General features: G+C 45.0%; 1 protein-coding gene across 3 annotated transcripts in view; it reads right to left on the bottom strand.

Annotated features, from left to right (window-relative positions):
• LOC141096376 (beta-1,3-galactosyltransferase 2-like) overlaps positions 1–21,590 on the bottom strand; it is a 129,632-nt gene extending 108,042 nt beyond the window's left edge. The window contains exons 1-3 of one of the 3 annotated variants that reach the window (XM_073582929.1): positions 21,456–21,590; positions 20,300–20,490; positions 19,794–19,969 (exon numbers count right to left, since the gene is read on the bottom strand). The gene's annotated coding sequence lies outside the window, so the exon portion shown is untranslated. The remainder of the gene's footprint in view (positions 1–19,793; positions 19,970–20,299; positions 20,491–21,455) is intronic. The other 2 variants (XM_073582928.1, XM_073582930.1) reach the window with 2 other exon arrangements.
• Between the last annotated feature and the right edge of the window lie 316 nt (positions 21,591–21,906).

Raw genomic sequence — 21,906 nt, forward strand, 5'->3', positions numbered from 1 at the left:
TATAATGCGGCAGTCACCAGGCTCATTCATCCATCATCTCGCATACACTAAGTACTATAGTCTCAGAGTCTATCATAGCGCACGGCGGGACGGCCATGTGAACCTTTTATAGCCGTATCCTTCCAGAACCTTCCTGATCCCCCTGATGGTCCAATCAGAACTGGAGAGGGACCTGAGCATGTGACTCCCGGTCCCCAATGGGAGATCGTCCCATGAGCATGCTCAGTGGAGCGACGGAAGGACTTAGACTCTGGAGTCTTTTGCTGCTGGCCAGGCTGCATTGTCATAACTGGACCAGAGGTGGCAGCAGCAACCGAGCCCACAATGCTGGTGTGAGCAGAACGCCAGGATCGAGGAGTCTGCTGAGCAGGCTCCAGTGCGGCCGAAGAAGAATGGGAGACTGTTGATGGCAAGGCTCGGGATTCCCGTTGTGCAGCACCCGGAACCCGACGCCTAACAGTTTGTTGTGCAAAAAATAGCCTCACGCTCATAGCTCTGCTAACTCAAAATTGTAGAACTTAAGGCTCTCAGAATATGGCGACACAAAGTGTTTATTTATTGCATAAAATATAAATAAAAATATAGAAATTTGGTATTGGCATGTTCACAGTTTCCCACAAAGTAAAAGCAACTTTTAATAAAAGTATGTTAATAATTTTATATGTACCCCAAAAAGGATGCTGCTGACAAATACTCTGGAGCATTAGAAACATGTTGTGAGGAGTGAAGAATTATACTCCTCTTTGATGGAGGAGGGATAAAGCTAAGGGGATGTTTTCAGGGTTTAGCCTTAGGCTCTCTCTTAAAACAAGGAACCACACACCAGAATTGTGCAGCAGCGTCAATGGTATATGGGAATGAACATAATTCTCCCCAAGGTGTTTCACCAGTACAGTGCCTTTTCCTGTTACCAGCAGCATTCATGCTCTATCTAGTGATGAACGAACGTGCTTGGATAAGGTGTTATCCGACCATGCTCATGGAATGGGGGCCAAGGTGATAGTAATGGTGAGGGACTGCTCTTTCCGGCACGCTCTAGCACCACACCACATAAACACAATTTCCATTCTGCTGTGTACTGTGTGTGCAGTGCATTTCACCAACCTATGGATTAGAGATTTCATCAAATTGCAGCGTTCCAGAGACACAAAGATTTTCAAAGTCCAAGTTCATTTTCAACATAACAACTTTACTTCGTCCAGTTTAGATACAACGCACCGCACAGCAATCCTCACATGTTACAGACACTCCTTTCCTTTAGCTGTCCCTGGTCTTTCCTGAAAACACGTGTCCCCATACCACAGCTCCTTGAGTAGTTGGACTAGCTTGTTCCTGGTGCTCCCCATCCATTTTCCCCATCCTGGGTGAAAGTAAGGGATGCTGCTGTCAATCCTTCTCAGATCCTAGGTCTCAGACGTCACAGGAGTTTCCCATAAGCTTAGCCGCTGTTTCTCTTAGCTGCCCTGATTCACTCGTGCTCGTGTGTCTCACCACCCGTAGGGCCAGGATTGATGAGCTTCTGTCATAACAAAGCTTCGGTCAATAACCTCACTGTTCCTCTTCCTATACACAACTGACTACCTCAGGAACACATTCTCCTAACCCCAATCTAGCTCCTCCCACAAGCTAGCATCCTATTGCTATAACTATTTCTTATCTTAACTCAATCTAATCTCTTAATGTACAGTGCCCTCAACTGTTCTAAAGGGCCTGTCACACTAAGTGATATCGCTAGCAATATCGCTATAACGTCACTGGTTTTGTGACGTAGCAGCGATATTGCTAGCGATATCGCTATGTCTGATACTTACCTCCGACCGGCTCCCCCGCTGATTATTGCTGATGGTGCGAGAACGTTCTGGACCGTTTCTCGTCGTCAGCTTCCTGCTGGGTGTCATGATCCATGCTGGATCATGACATAAAAAGCACATGTAACCTTTTTTTTTTCCTTAAGCTGTGTGCTTAAGTTTGGTTTTGCCCCCGGTGGCCATTATGATTATTACACAGTGGTGTCTTTTGTTCTAGTGTGCCCCCGGTGGTGGTGAGCGTCATTGCACTCTGGTTTCTTTAGTTTAGTGCATGTGATATAAAGCAGGTGTGATTGCTGGCTCTTACCTATAAAGGAGTGTCAGGTGTTGCAATCACTGTTGGTGATAGTGTTCATTTCAACCATTCTTGGTGGAGGAAGGATCTAGAGAGGTTCTGGCAGCTCAGTCAGAGCCCTGTTGTGGAAGGAGTCAGAGGGGATTTCCTTGCAGCTCTGACAGAGCTTGGTGGCAGCTATTCAGGAGGAAAGCTGCATTCTGGTGGTGGACTCTGTTGCTGGGAGCAATAGCAACAGAGCAAAGTTAAGTGGTGTTTCCCTGTCTGTATTTTTCCCTGGTGTATATTAGTACAGCGGTGGGGCCAGTGCCTGCATCACCCAGCTCCCTAGCAAGGGATAGGTGTAGGGTGTGCTAGGGTGACAGGTATCCTGATCGGTGCCCGGTGCGGAACTGGCCTAGGGAACATTAGGAGTGTGAGGGACACTGACTCAGGGGAGTGCAGGAGGTCTCCATGTCCCCGTTCCTTATCGCAGGGCCCACCATTGTAACTGTTTCCCCTTTCCCCGTGTCTTGTTGTTTTAGTTACCGGCCTGCGTCACACAGGACAGTTTCACGTGCCGTGTCTTGTTGTTTCAGTTACCGACCTGCTGGTCGCATCACACAGGACGGGTCCACGTGACACTGGGCTTCCTGTGGCGCCAACGAGCGACGCGTGAACGCGAGAGGGAGGATGTCAGGATCGCCTCGTCTGACAGGTAAGTAATGACCCCCGACCGCTGCTATGTCGCTGGGGAGATCTGCCTGTGTGGCAGCTCACTAGCGACCACTTAGCAATGCACCAGTGATCCTGACCGCGTCATATCGCTGGTCGGGATCGCTGATGCATTGCTAAGTGTGACAGTACCTTTAGTCCTATATTACCCCTTATTAATGCTATTACTATATCTCCCTTTCTCTATCCCTAACCCATAAAGATATATATTGCTTACACAACACATGAACATTCTGACATGTTAACGCACCATAAAACAATATCATATTACATGACACTTTAAATGCAGAACGTACAAAAAAAAACGATTTTATTGAGAAGATGCGCACAGGGATGCAGGGCACAAATTAGCCCCAGAACACCCCTTACACTCATGTGCTAACCGAGTGATTTCATCATACTCGAAAAATATGTTCAAGTCCCCACACCTGCATATCTCGTGGCTGTTTGATAGCCGCATCATATGCAGGAATTGCTTGTTTGTTAGGCAATCTGAAGTCACTTGGTTAGCGCACCAGCATACTCGGATAACATCTTATCCGAGCACGGACGCTCATCACTAGCCCTATCCCTGTTGCGGCCACTATAGTAGTAAAACCTGATGGGAACCATTCCAGTATGAATTTTTCCTTATTTTTAAAATGCTGTTGGCTAGACAGTAGCTAATAAGATGGAATTCTGAAAGCAGCAGCTGTTTTAGTTTTATGTGAGTTAAGGGGGCTTTACACATAGCGATATCGCTAGCAATATCGCTAAAGCATCACTGATTTTGTGACACAGCAGCGATATTGCTAGCGATATCGCTATGTGTGATACTTACCTCCGACCGGCTCCCCCGCTGTCTGTCACTGATCGTGCAGCTCCATTTCTCGTTGGGCGCTTCCTGCTGGCGCCGACGAGCGACGCGTGGATGCGGGAGGGAGGATGTCAGGATCACCACATCTGAAAGGTAAGTAACGAACGCGGCTGCATCGCTACGTCACTGTGACATCTGCCTGTGTGGCAGCTCACTAGCGACCATTTAGCGATGCACCAGTGATCCTGATCTGGTCGCATCATGGTCCGGATTGCTGTAACTGTGATACTTACCTCCGACCGGCTCCCCCGCTGGGTATCGCTGATCGCGCGAGATTGTCCACATCCATTTTTCGTCGTCGGCTTCCTGCTGGCGCCGACGAGCGAGCTATGGACGCGGGCGGAAGACTGCGGTCATCGCTTCGTCTGAAAGGAAAGTATGACTGCTGAGCATCGCTACATCGCTGGAGAGATCTGCCTGTTTGGCAGCTCTCTAGCGACCATTTAGCGATGCACCAGCGATCCTGACCGGGTTGTATCGTGGTCAGGTTCCCTGGTGCATCGCTAAATGTAAAGGGGCCTTTAGAAGAAGGGAGGTGTCGGACCGCAACACCCATTGGACTAAGACCGGACCGTCCCCCAGGTGAGTATAATCTAACTCCTTTTTCTTATCTTTCAGGTTACATTGGGAGCTTATCTACAGCATTACAAAATGCTGTAGATAAGCCCCTGATGTCTGTGCTGGCAGCTCATATTCAAAAAAAAGGGGTGACAGATTCCCTTTAACGAGCTGGTGTGATTTGCTTCTCATGGGCTAAAGTGCGACCGTTACGGAAACATGACCACACACACCAAGCCAGGACCTCTCCCACAGCTACCACCCAGAGTGCCATCTATATATATAAAACTGAATGTATGTATGTATGTATGTATGTATGTATCACCAATCACAAAGCATCTTTCATTTCACCAGAGCTGTTCAAAAGAAGCTGAGCTGTGATTGGTTGCTATGCGCAACAGTTTTACTTGCAACCAGTCACTAAGCATCTCTCATTTCACCAGAGCTGGTTAAAAGAAGCTGAGCTGTGATTGGTTGCTATGAGCAAGTTTTCCCACTTGACAACACCTCAGCAGACACTGACATGGTGGGAGAGATCTAGCATCCCTGGGAACATAAGCTCCCAGCCATTGTCTGCCCCCGAGACAGGAGCACAGAGCACATGACAGAAATGAATCACCCCCTCCCGTGGATCATTGGTATGCAAGTTAGGGCAAATCCACTCAGCGTTTTGGTACTGACCTCAGACCTTTCTTAAAAGAGATCTCCGGTATGGAAGCCAGGGCAAATCCATCCAGTGCTTTGGTTCTGACCCCATGCCTCTCAAAGGGATCCTCGGTATGGAAGTCAGGGCAATTGCCTTCAAATGCTTTGGTACTGACCCCAGGGTCTCTTAAAGGGATCTCCTGTATGGATTTTAGGGCAAATCCACTCAGCGCTCTGGTTCTCTCCCAAAGCCCCTCTTAAAGGGATCCCCGGTATGGAAGTGAGGGCAAATCCAATCTGCACTTTGGTACTGACCCCAGTCCTTTCTTAAAGGGGTCCCCGGTATGGAAGTCATGGCAATTGCCTTCAAATGCTCTGGTACTGACTCAAGGCTCTCTTAAAGGGATCTCCTGTACAGAAGTTAGGGCAAATCCCTCAGCACTCTGATTCTGACCCCAGGGTTCTATTAAAGGGATCATTGGTATGCAAGTCAGGGCAAATCTATCAGAGCTCTGGTTCTGATCCCAGGCTTTCTTAAAGGGATCTCCGATATTGAAGTTAGGACCGTTCCACTCAGCGCTGTGGCTGTGACCCCAGGGTCTCTTAAAGGGATCATTGGTATGGAATTTTGGGCAATTCCACTAAGCGCTCTGGTTCTGATCCCAGGCCCCTCTTAAAGGGATCCCCAGTATGGAAGTTAGGGTAAATCCCTCAGCGCTCTGATTCTGACCCAAGTCTCTCTTAAAGGGATCATTGATATGGAAGATAGGGCAATTCCACTCAGCGCTCTGGTTCTGATGCCAGGCCTCTCTTAAAAGGATCCCAGTATGGAAGTTAGGACCGTTCCACTCAGCGCTCTGGCTCTGACCCCAGACTGACGGGATGATGTGGGATATTAGGGATAGTAGTCCGGTGGCTCTGGCTGATGGGATGATGTGGGATATTAGGGATAGTAGTCCGGTAGCTCTGACGGAATGATGTGGGATATGAGGGGTAGTAGTCCGGTAAGCTCTGGCTGACGGGATGATGTGGGATATTAGTAGTCCGGTGGCTCTGGCTGACAGGCCGATGTGAGATATTAGGGGTAGTAGTCCGGTGGCTCTGGCTGATGGGACGATGTGGGATTTTAGGGGTAGTAGTCCGGTGGCTCTGGCTGGCGGGATGATGTGGGATATTAGGGGTAGTAGTCCGGTGGCTCTGCCTGTCGGGATGATGTGGGATATTATAATGAATGTGGCTATGCGGAGTGGGCGGGGCTATACACTCAACATTATATATATATATACACACACACACACACACACACTTGTGGCCAAAAGTATTGACACCCCTGCAATTCTGTCAGATAATACTCCGTTTCTTCCTGAAAATGATTGCAAACCCAAATTCTTTGGTATTATCATCTTCATTTAATTTGTCTTAAATGTAAAAACACAAAAGAAAATGAAGCAAAACATTGATCATTTCACACAAAACTCCAAAAATGGACCAGACAAAAGTATTGGCACCCTCAGTCTAATACTTGGTTGCACAACCTTTAGCCAAAATAACTGCGACCAACCACTTCCGGTAACCATCAATGAGTTTCTTACAATGCTCTGCTGGAATTTTAGACCATTCTTCTTTGGCAAACTGTTCCAGGTCCCTGATATTTGAAGGGTGCCTTCTCCAAACTGCCATTTTAGATCTCTCCACAGGTGTTCTATGGGATTCAGGTCTGGACTCATTGTTGGCCACCTTAGAAGTCTCCAGTGCTTTCTCAAGTGTGTTTTGGGTCATTGTCCTGCTGGAAGACCCATGACCTCTGAGGGAGACCCAGCTTTCTCACACTGGGCCCTACATTATGCTGAAAAATTTGTTGGTAGTCTTCAGACTTCATAATGCCATGCACACGGTCAAGCAGTCCAGTGCCAGAGGCAGCAAGGCAACCCCAAAACATCAGGGATCCTCCACCATGTTTGACTGTAGGGACCGTGTTCTTTTCTTTGAATGTCTCTTTTTTTCTCCTGTAAACTCTATGTTGATGCCTTTGCCCAAAAAGCTCTACTTTTGTCTCATCTGACCAGAGAACATTCTTCCATAACATTTTAGGCTTTTTCAGGTAAGTTTTGGCAAACTCCAGCCTGGTTTTTTATGTCTCGGGGTAAGAAGTGGGGTCTTCCTGGGTCTCCTACCATACAGTCCCTTTTCATTTAGACGCCGACGGATAGTACGGGTTGACATTGTTGTACCCTCGGTCTGCAGGGCAGCTTGAACTTGTTTGGATGTTAGTCGAGGTTCTTTATCCAACATCCGCACAATCTTGTGTTGAAATCTCTTGTCAATTTTTCTTTTCCGTCCACATCTAGGGAGGTTAGCCACAGTGCCATGGGCTTTAAACTTCTTGATGATACTGCGCACGGTAGACACAGGAACATTCAGGTCTTTGGAGATGGACCTGTAGCCTTGAGTTTGCTCATGCTTCCTCACAATTTGGTTTCTCAAGTCCTCAGACAGTTCTTTGGTCTTCTTTCTTTTCTCCATGCTCAATGTGATACACACAAGGACACAGGACAGAGGTTGAGTCAACTTTAATCCATGTCAACTGCTGCAAGTGTGATTTAGCTATTGCCAACACCTGTTAGGTGCCACAGGTAAGTTACAGGTGCTGTTAATTACACAAATTAGAGAAGCATCACATGATTTTTCGAACAATGGTGCCAATACTTTTGTCCACCCTCTTTTTCATGTTTGGTGTGGAATTATATCCAATTTGGCTTTAGGACAATTCTTTTTGTGTTTTTTCATTTAAGACAAATTAAATGAAGATAATAATACCAAAGAATTTGTGTTTGCAATCATTTTCAGGAAGAAACTGAGTATTATCTGACAGAACTGCAGGGGTGTCAATACTTTTGGCCACAACTGTATAAATTATATATATATATATATATATATATATATATATATATATATATATATATAATCATTGTAATTTGTTAGTTACTACAGTATGCCCGGGCAGCGCCGGGCTCTTCAGCTAGTATAACATAAAGCATGATTCACTCATGGGCCTTTAAAGGGAACCTGTCAGCAGGATTGTGCACAGGAACCTACAGACGGATTTCATCAACCCAGGTATCATTTTAATCAGTATAACGGTGCTGACCTGACACTGTGTGAACAGGTTGCGTGATGCAGTAACGGACAGGAGGCAGAGCAAGGGCTAGCAGATATATTAACAGGGGAAGGGTGATGGGTGAGGTGATCGGTTAAGCAGGGGTATGGCAAGTGATATTAGCACAGTATAGGTGCGGGGTGAAGTAATAATCGTAATAGGTAAAGCAACTGTTTATGAAAGAGTTTACTTATCAGTCCGATGGCTTTCTGGCTGCAGAGTCTTAGGTTCCAACGGTGGCGCCTCAACTGGTGCGTGATGATTCCGGTGTCATCCTGAAGAAGTTGAGGGTCTGATTCCCGTGGTGGCGATGAGTCCTTGTTGCTTTGTGTCTGTAACACTACCAGAGCGTCACTCAGCTCGACAGTAATATGTGGGTGAGGAAGGGCACAGTTCTAGATGGGTCACCTGGTCTGTCTTAGGCGGCAAACGCACGGTACTAACTGGCCCGGAACGTTTGGCACTTTCGGTGGCGGGAGCCAACGGGCACAATTCAGATCTCTGTCCACAGTCAATGTATCTGGACACAGGGAATCTAAAGCGTGGGCCTGCGCTATAACAGTGCTCAGAGGACGGAGCACCAGACTTCCCCTGCTACGCGCTCTGTCTTCCTGTCAAGTCTCCTCCGTCTTTCCCGCGCACAGCATCTTTTATCTTAGTCTCGCCCCCTGCTGTCAGGTGCAAAGGTCGGTCCAGGTTGGAAAGCTTTCCCTCAGACAACAGTGGTAACAGACCTGACAGTTCCAGAGGACACAAGAGAGGTACCCCCGATCCGGTTCATCTTCTTACAACTGTGTGTAGGTTACTGTGCACAATCCTGCTGACAAGTTCCCTTTGATGTGAAAGTGTATTCTATCAATAGGACCTTTTACCAGGTCAAATGTGGCTTTTTTTTTTAAGTTCCAATACAGTTCCATATTGGCACTTATTCAGTGCCAGTTTTTATGTTTTTTTCCAAAGGGGTATTGCTCACATGGTGATAATGAAGAGCAAGCAGTCTAAAGACCTACCTCCAGGTAATACTGTGGCCCACGCCCTATTGGTAAAGATGATAAAAATTAGCACTAACTAAAAAGGTTTTTATTTCTAAAAGCGCATAGCAGATTGTAAAGAAAGTAAAAAAAGAAAACAAAACAGATATACACATACAATGGGTACAGAAAGTATTCAGACCCTTTAAATTTTTCACTCTTTGTTTCATTGCAGCCATTTGGTAAATTTAAAAAGTTCATTTTTTCTCATTAATGTACACTCGGCACCCCATCTTGACTGAAAAAAACAGAAATGTAGAAATGTTTACAAATTTATTAAAGAAGAAAAACTGAAATATCACATGGTCATAAGTATTCAGACCCATTGCTCATACCCTCATATTTAAGTCACATGCTATCCATTTCCTTGTGATCCTCCTTGAGAAGGTTCTACTCCTTCATTGGAGTCCAGCTGTGTTTCATTAAACTGATAGGACTTGATTTGTAAAGGCACACCTGTCTATTAAAGACCCACTGGCGTAGCGTGGGGGGGGGTCCACCCCAGGCGGCATGTGTGTGGGGGCGGCGCGGCAGCAGCAATTCCACCCTGCAGTGCAGTGCAGCGGCGGGCAGGGAGCGATGCGATCACGGCAGCTCCGCTGCCTGCAAGAGTGAATAGCAGGAGCGGAGCGGCAAGGGTCCGTCCTGCTTCCTGCCCGGAGGCCGCGCTTCCTGTTTCACACAGAGGAGCGCCGCTGAATGACGTCATCATTCAGCGGCCGCTGCTGTGTGAGGGAGGAAGCGTGGGCGATGCTGCGGACAGGTGAGAGGAGAGAGGTGGTGTCTTGTGTGTATGTATGTATGTATGTATGTATGTATGTATGTATGTATGTATGTATGTATGTCTGTGTGTATGATGGAGCAGGCAATGATGGGAGTGATGGTCTAGAAGGCAATGATGGGGGTGATGGAGCAGGCAATTATGGGGGTGATGGAGCAGGCAATTATGGGGGTGATGGAGCAGGCAATTATGGGGGTGATGGAGCAGGCAATTATGGGGGTGATGGAGCAGGCAATTATGGGGGTGATGGAGCAGGCAATTATGGGGGTGATGGAGCAGGCAATTATGGGGGTGATGGAGCAGGCAATTATGGGGGTGATGGAGAAGGTAGTGATGGGGTGATGAGCAGGCAATGATGGGGTGATGGAGCAGGCAATGAGGGGAGTGATGGGGGTGATGGAGCAGGCAATGATGGGGGTGATGGAGCAGACAATTATGGGAGTGATGGAGCAGGCAGTGATGGGGTGATGGAGCAGACAATGATGGGAGTGATGGGGTGATGGAGCAGGCAGTGATGGGGTGATGGAGCAGGCAGTGATGGGGTGATGGAGCAGGCAGTGATGGGGTGATGGAGAAGGCAGTGATGGGGTGATGGAGAAGGCAGTGATGGGGTGATGGAGAAGGCAGTGATGGGGTGATGGAGCAGGCAGTGATGGGGTGATGGAGCAGGCAGTGATGGGGTGATGGAGCAGGCAGTTATGGGGTGATGGAGCAGGCAGTTATGGGGGTGATGGAGCAGGCAGTTATGGGGGTGATGGAGCAGGCAATGATGGGAGTGATGGGGTGATGGAGCAGGCAATGATGGGGTGATGGAGCAGACAATGATGGGAGTGATGGGGTGATGGAGCAGGCAGTGATGGGGTGATGGAGAAGGCAGTGATGGGGTGATGGAGAAGGCAGTGATGGGGTGATGGAGCAGGCAATGATGGGAGTGATGGGGTGATGGAGAAGGCAGTGATGGGGGTGATGGAGCAGGCAGTTATGGGAGTGATGGGGTGATGGAGCAGGCAATGATGGGAGTGATGGGGAGAAGGCACAGTGATGGGGTGATGGAGAAGGCAGTGATGTGGAGAAGACAATGATGGGGTGATGGTCGAGAGGGCAATGATGGGGTGGTGGGTGAGAATGCAATGATGGTGGTGGTGGAAAGGGCAATAAATGGGGGTGGTGGAGGAGGAGGAAATGATGGAGGTGGTGGAATGGGCAATGATGGGAGTGGTGGGGGAGAAAGCAAAGATAGTGGTGGAGAAGAAAATGATGGAGGTGGGGGAGAGGACAATAATGGGATGCGAGGGGAGGAGGACAATGAGGGGTGTGGGGGATTGGGATGGGAGGAAGGGGGACTTATAATGGCCTTAGGAACAGGGGGAGGAAGACATTATCGTTTATTATGTCTAACACAGTCCCTTAGTATATAGTGTACTCACTAATTCTGTATAACACCATCCTTAGTTACATAGTTTCCTCTTTTATTATGTATAACACCACCCCTTATTACCTACCATCCTCTCTAGTTATATATGGTGCCGTCCCTTATTATATAGCTTCCTCTGCTGTTATGTATAGTGCTGTCTCTTACATAGTGTATTTTTGTTATTTTTGTTATTCACAGCGCCCTCTTTTATTACATGGTCCCCTCTCTTGTTAGATATAAAATGACTGCTGATCGAGGAGCCGGTGACCAGACGACCAGTCCATCAGCTCCTCCATTAGAAAGGAAGCTTTCCCATGCTCCATCAGCCATCATTGCATTATACAGCTAACAAGACAGGACGGTATGTAATAAAAAACAGGGCTCTATATAATCCAATATGTAAGGGACGGAACTGTACATAACAAGAGAAGGCACTGTGTATGGGACAGCAATATACATAATAAAGGAGACTATGTAATATATACTTGTGTGTGGCTATATAATATCATATATATATATATATATATATATATATATATATATATATATATATATATATATATATATATATATATATATATATATATATATATATATACACACACACACACGTAGCTTTGACGCCATAAAAGGAGGGGGGCCCGGACACATTTCTTGCACAGGGACCCCAAGCTGTCAGTGTCCGCCCCCTGTCCGCCAAAATAATTTGTACTTTGTTTTTTTTTCTGTCACATTATTAAAAATTATTAAAAAAAGCCATTAGGTCTTCATCCAGCATCATCAAGCTAATACATACATATATATAGAGAACTGCAAGAAGTTGAAAGTCTAGAAATTTAGAAATAGCAGAGTTAGTAGCAGACTAAAAATTAGATCTTTGAGTGTAGTGTGGGCTCTTCGGATGCTTCCGAATTATCAACGACCAAAGGGGCGGCAAATTTTTCGACCGCCCCGGGCGCCACAAACAGTTGCTACGCCACTGTCTGGACCTCAGACTTGACCGAAGGTTTGTAATATACTGCAGGTACTGAGGATGTCGCTACGGATCCGAGACAGACCAAGTGTTAAAGGTTTATTTACAGGGATATTTCTCTCAATGCAGGTAGGAGCAGTAGGGGGATAAATGTGACAGTAGCTCTGCTCTGTCTCAGGAACACTCTGCTCTCTGTCTGGCGTGCTCTGCTTTTGTGCCCTTTCTCTGCACAGCTTCCTGTCCAGCACCTCTCCTCTCTTATCACAGCCCCCCACAGTCACATGGTTCAGTCAGTCCGGGCCCGAATGTCTTCCCCCCGGCAACCCTGCTGTCTGGCTTGGTGGTTCCGGATACGGAGCAGGAATGGTAACCCCTTTTAGGCTATTCTTCCTCCTCTACACCACCTTCATTCCTCCTCTCTTAAAGCTCGCCATTCCAAGGGCGAGGGTTCGTCATACTCCAAGATGTCCACCTGAGGACCTAGAGCTGCCCACAACTTTCGCAACTCCTCCTGTCTTGCTGGCTCCAATTTCTTCCAGTAAGGCTGGTCGAAGATACTCCAGTCCTCATCGTTATCTTCAACAGCTGCAGAAGGAAATACTTCGGATGAACTTGGCTTTGTCTTCTTTTTTTTCTTCTTTTTAGCCTTGCCGCTAGCAGACGTTTGAATAGACGGTTCGTCCTTTTCTCTGTCGTTATTGAAAACTTTTGGGACTCCTTGCTTGGGTTCCTCAGTCTGGGGGCTTAGTACAGGTAATTCTTCTCCATAGCTCCCCCCTCTTTGACAGGAGCACTCTCGTCAAAACCAGAAACAGATGGATTTAGACAATGCAGGCTGGATCCTTCATCATCCGCGCCAGGCTCTGCGGGCATCACTTCCCATGGCTCCACAGCCATACTCCCTGTCTTCCATCTGGTCAGGGTCTTGTGAGCTGATGGCTGGCAAACTTTCCCCCTCAGGGGATGACACTAGCGGCTCTTCCTTCTCATTGACGAGAACCGTAGGAGCGTGCGTCTCGGGAACTCTTGTCACCTCTTTTCCTTTGCCGGTAGCTTGTGGCGAGCCTAATTGTGAGATATTCTGATGGACCTCCTCTTCAGGTTGAATCTCACAGTCGGGACCTCTAGACCCAGGTTGGAGTTCTGCTAAACTCGCCTCCACGCGTCGGAACAATGCATTCATTTGACCATGGACAGTCAACACCCTCTCTGTCTCTCCTCGGCGTCCGACGTCGTGACACTGTCCTGCTCTGAGTGGAGCTCTCCTTCTCCCGCCGTACCATTCCCTCTAGGGGTGACGTTCCCTCCAATTAGCAGGACCTTTGGAGGGGTGAGCGGTTCTTTGCCATTGCTTTTCTCGGGTAGAACAATTCCTGGCCAGGTGTCCCACTCTTCCACATGCCAAGCACCCACATCTGCATCTGTCTGGTGGGCGCTTTAGTCTGGATTGTCGACCTCAACAGGAAGCATCTCTCATCTGCGGTTGCTATTCACTCCAGGATACGGGGTTACACTCTGGAGCTGCCACTGAAGCCTTCTTCATTCTCCGCACCTCTCCTCTAACTCCCTCCGCCTGCTTCTGTGCTTTACCTCGGGGTATGCCGCTGGTCTCCAAGACACCAGTAAGGGCTTCCCCAGACTCTCAACTTTTTCCCAAATTCTTCTAATCTCCAGCTGTGAATCACGGGTCCACGTCGGCTCTTCTACATTCGGGCTGGGTACTCTGCAGTTGTAGCATGTGGGTGGTCCTCTTCGCTGGGCGGCACTAGTCTCAACCCTGCTGTCTGGCTAGGTGGTTCTGGATACGGAGCATGAAAGGTAACCCCTTTTAGGCTCTTCTTCTTCACCCCCTTACAGGTATACCATCCAACAAGACAATGACTCTAAGCACACAGCTAAAATAACAAAGGAGTGTGTTGTGAATTCTCTTGATCCGACTTCTGAGTTGGGGCTCCCTCTAGTGGTTACTGCGGGTAGTGAAGCTGGCCTGGTTGACAGAGGTCTGCCACCTGATGATTTGTATTATTGTCCCAAGTGCGATCTGACAATACATTGCATCTCTAGAGGTCCGGGCACATGTCCAAATTTTTCCTTGAGCGGAGTTTCTTCAAGGAAAAAATAGCTGCATACTTGAGTTTGATCTGTTATTCAGATCACACTCATCAATGCCAGTCCATGAGTCCGTGGAAGACTTTCAGACTGCACATGAATGACAACTGAGTTCAGTCCGATTTCCACACACTCTCAGAGTGGAGATTTTTTTCTCCATCTCTTCTGAGAGAACTAGATCATGCTATAATAACACACTGAACAAACTTAGATCAGAGTGTATTCAGAGCGTCATATGCATAATCAATCCGATTCTCTTGGATGAGAGAAAAGGCCTCGGTCACACTGATGTATAACACGGATGAGTGCTCTATGATGTTTTATCGGATAGTAATCGGATCAATGTTATGCTATGGGGTAGTGCAGATCTGAGATTTTTTTTCTAATGCCAATTAGGCTTGAGAAAATAATTGTAGCATGCTATGAGTGCATCATATAATCGAATCCCTCGCACCCATACAAGTCTATGGTGCATTCCAATTACCGGAGGACACAGAGAATCTGGAAAAATGAAGTTCTCTATCTTCCCCAAGCTGGTGCTACAATTCCCTCATGCGAGAAAAACGGATCACACTAAGGTGACACTCGAACCAAACTCTGACAGAGTTTGCTCTGAGTGACCTTAGCATAATCGGACCAATTTCTCTCATGCGAGACAAATGGCCGCGTGACCCAGCCAAAATAATGGCATCTGCACCTGCCCTAAAGCAGTGTAAATTAGTCAGACTTGTCCATAACTAGCCAAATTATGTACTGCATCACAAACAATGAATGAATAAACAAAAATAATTGTAACCTCTTTACCCCAGGGTGATTTTCCATTTCTTTGCTTTTCCTCCCCTTCTTCCAAGAGCCATAACTCTTATTTTTTCATCCACATAGACATATGGGGGCTTGCTTTTTGTGGGATGAGCTGTACTTTTGAATGACATCTTACATTTTATCATGCAATGAACTGGAAAGCAGGAAAAATATTCCAAGTGCGCAGAAGTTGCAAAAAAAGTGCAATTTCACATTTTTTGGGGGGAGATTTTTTATTTACCATGTTCACTATGCCGTAAAACTGACCTGGCAATATGATTCTCCAGGTCAATATGAGTATGCAGATAGCAAACATGTATAGTTTTTTTTTTTATTTAAGTGGTACAAAATAAATTCAGAAACTTGTAAAAAAAAAAAAAATTTGCTTGTGTCTCCATTTTCTGAGACCCGTTTCACTTTCAGTTTCTGGATATAGTACTGCATGAGGGCTTATATTATTATTATGATTTTTATTATTTTTCCTTTCATTCCACAATAGTGCTGTTTGAGGGCTTATTTTTTTGTACCCTGAGCTGCCATTTTTACTGTTACCATTTTACAGTCTTTGATGCATTGTTTGCAATGTTTCAGCAAACAAAAAAAAACAAAAAAAAAAAATTCTGGAGTTTTGATTTTTTTCTCGTTTCGCCATTCACCAATTAGGATAATAAATTGTATTTTTTGATAGATCGGACTTGTACAAATCAGTGATATCAAATGTGCATTTTTTATTTTTTTATTGTTTTAGTTTTAAAGTAACAAAAGGAATAATTTGAACTTGTGGGTTTGGTTTATTTTTTTTTATATATATATTTTTAAAACTTTTTACTGTATTTGACAATCCTCTTAGAAGACCTGAAGCTGCGATCGTCTGATTGCCTGTGCTACACATAGCAGTACATCAGCACTGCTATGTAAAGTGAAAATCATGATCTCCTACGAACGACAGCCATTTGCTAGTTGTAACAGATGAATCATATCAAGCACGGCGCCCCACATCAACTCATCGGCGCCCCATGATCACATTACAGTTTTGCCAATGCCCCCCGCCGGCACATGTTTAATGCCGCTGTCAAAGATTGACAGCAGCATTTAATAGGTTAACAACCAAAGGCAGAGCTCTACTACACCTGCAGTTGTTAAGGGCACATGATTGCTGATTAAATCAGCCAGCATTTGCCTGTAAGGCTATGTGCCCACGTTGCGTGTTAAAACGCACACAGAAAACCGGACTCCTCAGAAATCGCGTGGTTTTTTCCGCGCGATTTCACCGCGATTATTGCATGCGATATTCAAGCACTTTCCAAGCAATTTGAAGCATCGCTTGGAAAGTGATTGACAGGTTGGTCACACTCATCAAACATAGTGTTTGACAAGTGTGAGCAGCTTTTTACTATTGAGGCCGCCTATGCAGCATCAATAGTAAAAGATAGAATGTTAAAATGCTAAAAAAAAATAAAAACAAAATCGGGGTATATTTACCTTCCGACGTCCCACGCTGCCATCCCGGTCCTCAGCGTTCCCAGCGATGCCTTGCGAGACCTGTGATGAAGTAGTCTCGCGTTGCTATAGCGATCTCGCGAGATCGCTAGAGTCACGCGAGACTACGTCACCACAGGGCCTTGCCGCAAGGCATTACTGGGAACGCTTAGGCCGGGAATGCAGCGCGGGACGCCGGAAGGTAAATATACCCCTATTTTTTATTTTTTATACTTTTTTTTTTTACAGGGGTATGGCACCCAGGGCCTGGAGGACAGTCTCCTCTCCTCCACACCGTGGGTACCAACCGCACATGAGACGCTTAACTTCCCGCATGGTGGGCATAGCCACATGCGGAAGTAAGCGATTCTCATGCATTCCTATGGGTGCGGAATCGCGGCAATTCTTTGCGATTCTGCACAAATGAATGAGCATGCTGCGATTTTTTTCCGCGATGCGATTCCGCCGCGGAAAAAAGCGCAGCATTAGCACAGCATGTGCGGAATGCCATAGGAATGCATGGGGGGTGTTCTGTACACGATTTTTAAAAGTTTTCGCAGCGTTTTCGCGCCAAAAATCGCGGCAAAAACGCTTAAAAATCGCTACGTGGGCACACAGCCTAAAGGTCCAGGCTCAGTGTGCAAGCCTACATCAAAGGCTTGGACATGATATATGACATACATGTACGTCATATATTCAGAAGAAAAGTATTGAAATGGTGACCTGTTAATTGCAGGAAAAAGATCCTACGGGTCCATCGTGTGTGTTACTATGTGCGATACTTCTTTGTAAGGTGCGTGCGTATTCTTTCTTCGAAACTTTATCTTTGAATAAGTTATTAAAGGTTCAAGTTCTGCAGAAACAAACTGTATGCCGACACTTACCACGATCTAGCGTTACATATACCTAGTAATACATATTCTGTGTGAAATGGTATTCTGTGTCCTGTTTCAAAAAGACTGACATATAATATACTGGTATGCTATAGAATATCCTGTTTCTTCACGGAACCTTAGTTTTCACACATAATGCCTTTACATGCTATTAAGTATTATTTTCACACAGAATACAATTTTGTTCTGCAGTAATTGAGGTGACATAAAATATTCTGTTTCCTGTCATGTGATTAAAAAATTGTTTAAGTGATAAAAAATATAAAGGGGCTACCCAGTAATAAGATACTGATGACTTATCCTGTGGATAGATCATCAATATTAGATTTGTGGGGGTCTGGCACCTCCTGGCACTCCCACCGATAAGCTGTTTGACAGCCTGATGTAAATCCAAAAAAATAGCTGCAATGCACAGTTCCCAGCCAGGTATTACACACCAGCTTCCAGTCTCTTGATGGGAACTGCACATTGCAGCTTCATTCTGTGTATCTACATCAGGCCATCAATGGAATATATAACAGGTGATTGGTGGAGGTCCCAGTTTTCAGACCATCACTATTGATGACCTACCCACTGCATCCTTTCAGCCAATCGCTTTGACTAGTTTTATTTATATATTTATTACTGACAGTCTGTCGGAACTATATTCTCTAGAATTTAGTTATCTTAGATATTTTTTTACACTTCTCATGTAGAAGCTATATAAAGCCCAAAGGGATCACGTTCTTGTGTATGGAGCAGTCAGACAAGATAACTGTCAGCCAAACAATTATCTGGATTCCAGCTATCTAGTGTCTATGGCAGCTTTGATTTGCTATTCTATGAGCATGCGATAATAAATAAATTCAAGTAGCCAACTCCGGAGTTTAAAGATCTCGCAAAATTTTCCTCTGGATTCTCAACTTGGGACTCTATTGCCTGAACATTCATCTAAATTCCACCCTAGTAACTGAACATAACTGGCTTCCAGTGCACCCTTACTACGCCAGTGGGGTAATTACCAGCGCCTAATGTGGAGTTGGGGAACCAATGCTTTTATTGTTCAATTGTATCTATTAATTATGGTCAGTGTATCCATCTTTAGCTTTATGTGGACTTCATTGCCCATTATATATTGCGCGCAATAACCTCTAAATGAAACTACAACACCCAGCAGGTCTCTCTGGGAAGCTATCCGTTACTATCTATATATTATTCAATGCGCTATCAATGCTCACATGCATTATTTATGTGCTTTTATACATTTAAAAGGGTGTGTCATTATTAACTTTTAATCTAAATATTCATTTGATAAATAAAAACAAGGTTTTCTACTCCTCTGAGTGCCCCTTGGTATGAATGTCACCATAGACACAAACCAAATAGCCACAATGCTTAGATCTAAAAGCCACAAGGAACAATGGCTTGTTGTGCTGCCGTCACATGCTGTTTCCACAGTAGAAACCTAAGTGTTAGGTCTTTACTGACTGAAGTTTACCCAGGCACAGGGCTTCATGTATATTTGTGGCTATGCCTGGTACCATACCAGAGCACCACGGCGTGAATGAAAAGGCCGTGCACAAGTATTAGAACGGGACACAAGTATGGTCTGATTATCATGCGTTGTGGGATGGGTGCTAATCCATTCTCCAAGAGTCTTTACCCACAGCAGACTAGTGAACAAAACAGAAATCAGCCAGTGACTGATTTGTAGGTGAAAGACTTCTCAGATTAAGGGGAATCTGTCAGTGGGATAAATTCCCCTCTGGGTGCCCGCCTCCAGTAGGCCTATATGGGCGAAAATGATGACCAGCACAGCGCGCGTAGTATAGTCTATGGCCCCGTTGGATCATAAGTCACAATCCCGTTTTGTGGGGGGGGTTCGTACACAAGCCCTGATGTTACCCACGAACGTGCAGATAAGCGAAAACACACATCACGCAGTACTGTAGAACTTGAAGAAGTTGGAAAACAGCAAAGGAAGTCTATGACAACGATTCCTCCCTACACAAATGTCAGACTCACCAGATCTCAGTCTCCGAGCACCTTCTGAATGTAGATAAATGGGAGAACTTATTGCCATTCATGTGTCACCATACAAGAATCAACCAAGCAATAATGAGATACCCACAAATTCTATATGGAGGCAAATTCAAGGTTTCTCCTGTCCAACTTGAATGGCTTCATTGAATGCAACATGATTGAGATACTCTCTCCTCAAAACTAAAGCATTGCTTACAGCAGAGATTATCATTGATATTGGGAACTTGTATGACACATCATATGGTGACATTTCTTACCTGACTTTTCTCCGCACAAGTAAACAACAGAAAATGAGCAATTGTTTCACAACTTCCAAGTCTGTCTTCATTTTGACTACATGAACTGATTTTAGGAGATCACTGCACGGGTTGTTATATTCAGTAATGACTGCTGAGGCTGGCATAACACGAAGCTTATAGTATACACTGAGCATCTAAATAGAAATATGTTGATTTTTTTAGCAAATTTGGTTGAGGAATTTGGATTGCGTTTTATTGTAGCGCAAAAACCATTTGTAATGATTGAACATTTTGTTACTTTGACTTTATATTTGTGTCACATAACTGAAAGCTGCCCAGGAACACTGTTCACATTGTCATTAAATATTGCTTGTTTGCAGGATGCTGACTTTCCCCGTTGTAACTCATGAACTATATTCTATTCTTTTACTGTTATCCTTGTTATCAATCTTCATTCACTTCTATTTGAATACAATAAAAAGAATTTAAAAAGAAAAAGTAATTGTAGATAAAAGTCAACTTACCAGGTTCTGAGCGCTAAGCATTACACAGGCTGCAAATGTGAGAAGCAACAGGTAAGCCAGAATGTAATCACTGATGAGGAAGCAGAAAGGTGGAGCGCCAACACCTGGGGCTGTTTAACCCTTACTGTTAGTTCACCATGTATTCCAGTATATGGGTATTAGAGAAGACACAGGACAATGCACTAGTTTATCTATAGTAATATATAGAATAGACAGAAAAAAGAAACAGTAAAGCTGCAGAAGTGTCAGATACCTGCAGACATATTTACAATTCCATTGTACTCTAAGGGTGTGTGCGCACGTTGCGGATTCTACTGCAGATTTTTCCACACAAAATCCACATATCTGGGCAGAAAACGTATGTGCGTTTTTGCCCCAGATTTGATGTGTTTTTGCCGTGGATTTGATGTGGTTTTTCAGTGTGGTTTTGCCTGCGGATTTATATGAGTTTTTGTAAGCTAAATAAAGATATGCTATTTCACAAAAAAAAGATTTCTGATGCCATTTCTGTCCAACCTCATCTTTTACATTTGTCCCAACCCACACTCCATTACACACACAGATAGATAAATGATAGGTAATAGATAAATATGGGATAGATAGATAAAAAAAATCCAAAAAGCGGGAACAGCAGACCAGTTTTTCAGGGTTAAATGAGAGCTGTTTATTTAGCCCATAAGTGCGATGTTTCGGTACAAGTGGTGAACCTTTTTCAAGCAGTGAATGTTACAAATGCCAGGTATGTATAGGTTGTACAAAAATTCCGATCGTTAACAAGATTACAGAGAAAAAGCCATGATCCCTCTGACATAGAGGGTATACATAAAGTGCTGAGTGCTATTCAAATTTACACAAATGTAAAAAAGGGCTCTATAATTCCATCACTCTGCTGATATTGCATACAGCGCACAATAATTGATAAGCAGTGTTCAGGTGCATGAAATCAACTTTTTCTGAAAATACCTGCATACATCCACCTCACACAAAGGGTTAATGTTACAATACTATTTATTTGTAAGCAATGACTTGTCAGTTTATAACATTGTTTATATCCCATATGCTCGCATTTTGATTCTCCTGTCAGTTGTGAAGATGGCGTCCTCCTGCGCTCTGCCATTGCGCAGGCGCAATCTGTTTTTTCTCTGGATTTACTCACCCTTAATGAAGATGGCGCCCAGGAAAGCTGAATCCCCGCAGGGCTTGCGCTATGAAGCGCTTATTGCTTTCTTATGTTGTTCTTCCTGTCATGCGCGTTCTGATACTGCAGGACGCCAGCCAGCATGCTTTTTTCATGTGCTTAATGGGGTAAGCCATGGGGCTAACTAGTCTTGTTGATTTCATGCACCTGAACACTGCTTATTAACACTATATTGTGCGCTGTATGCAATATCACCATAGTGATGGAATTATATAGCACGTTTTTACATTTGTGTAAATTTGAATAGCACTCAGCACTTTATGTATGCCCTCTGTCAGAGGGATCATGGCTTTCTCTGTAATCTTGCTAACGATTGTAATTTTTGAACAACCTATAAATACCTGGCATTTGTAACATATTCACTGCTTGAAAAAGGGTCGCCACTTGAACCGAAACGCCGCACTAAGAC

The sequence above is a fragment of the Dendrobates tinctorius genome, unplaced genomic scaffold (assembly GCF_039654945.1).
Source record: "Dendrobates tinctorius isolate UK_male_01 unplaced genomic scaffold, ASM3965494v1 ptg000074l, whole genome shotgun sequence".
Lineage (NCBI taxonomy): Eukaryota > Metazoa > Chordata > Amphibia > Anura > Dendrobatidae > Dendrobates > Dendrobates tinctorius.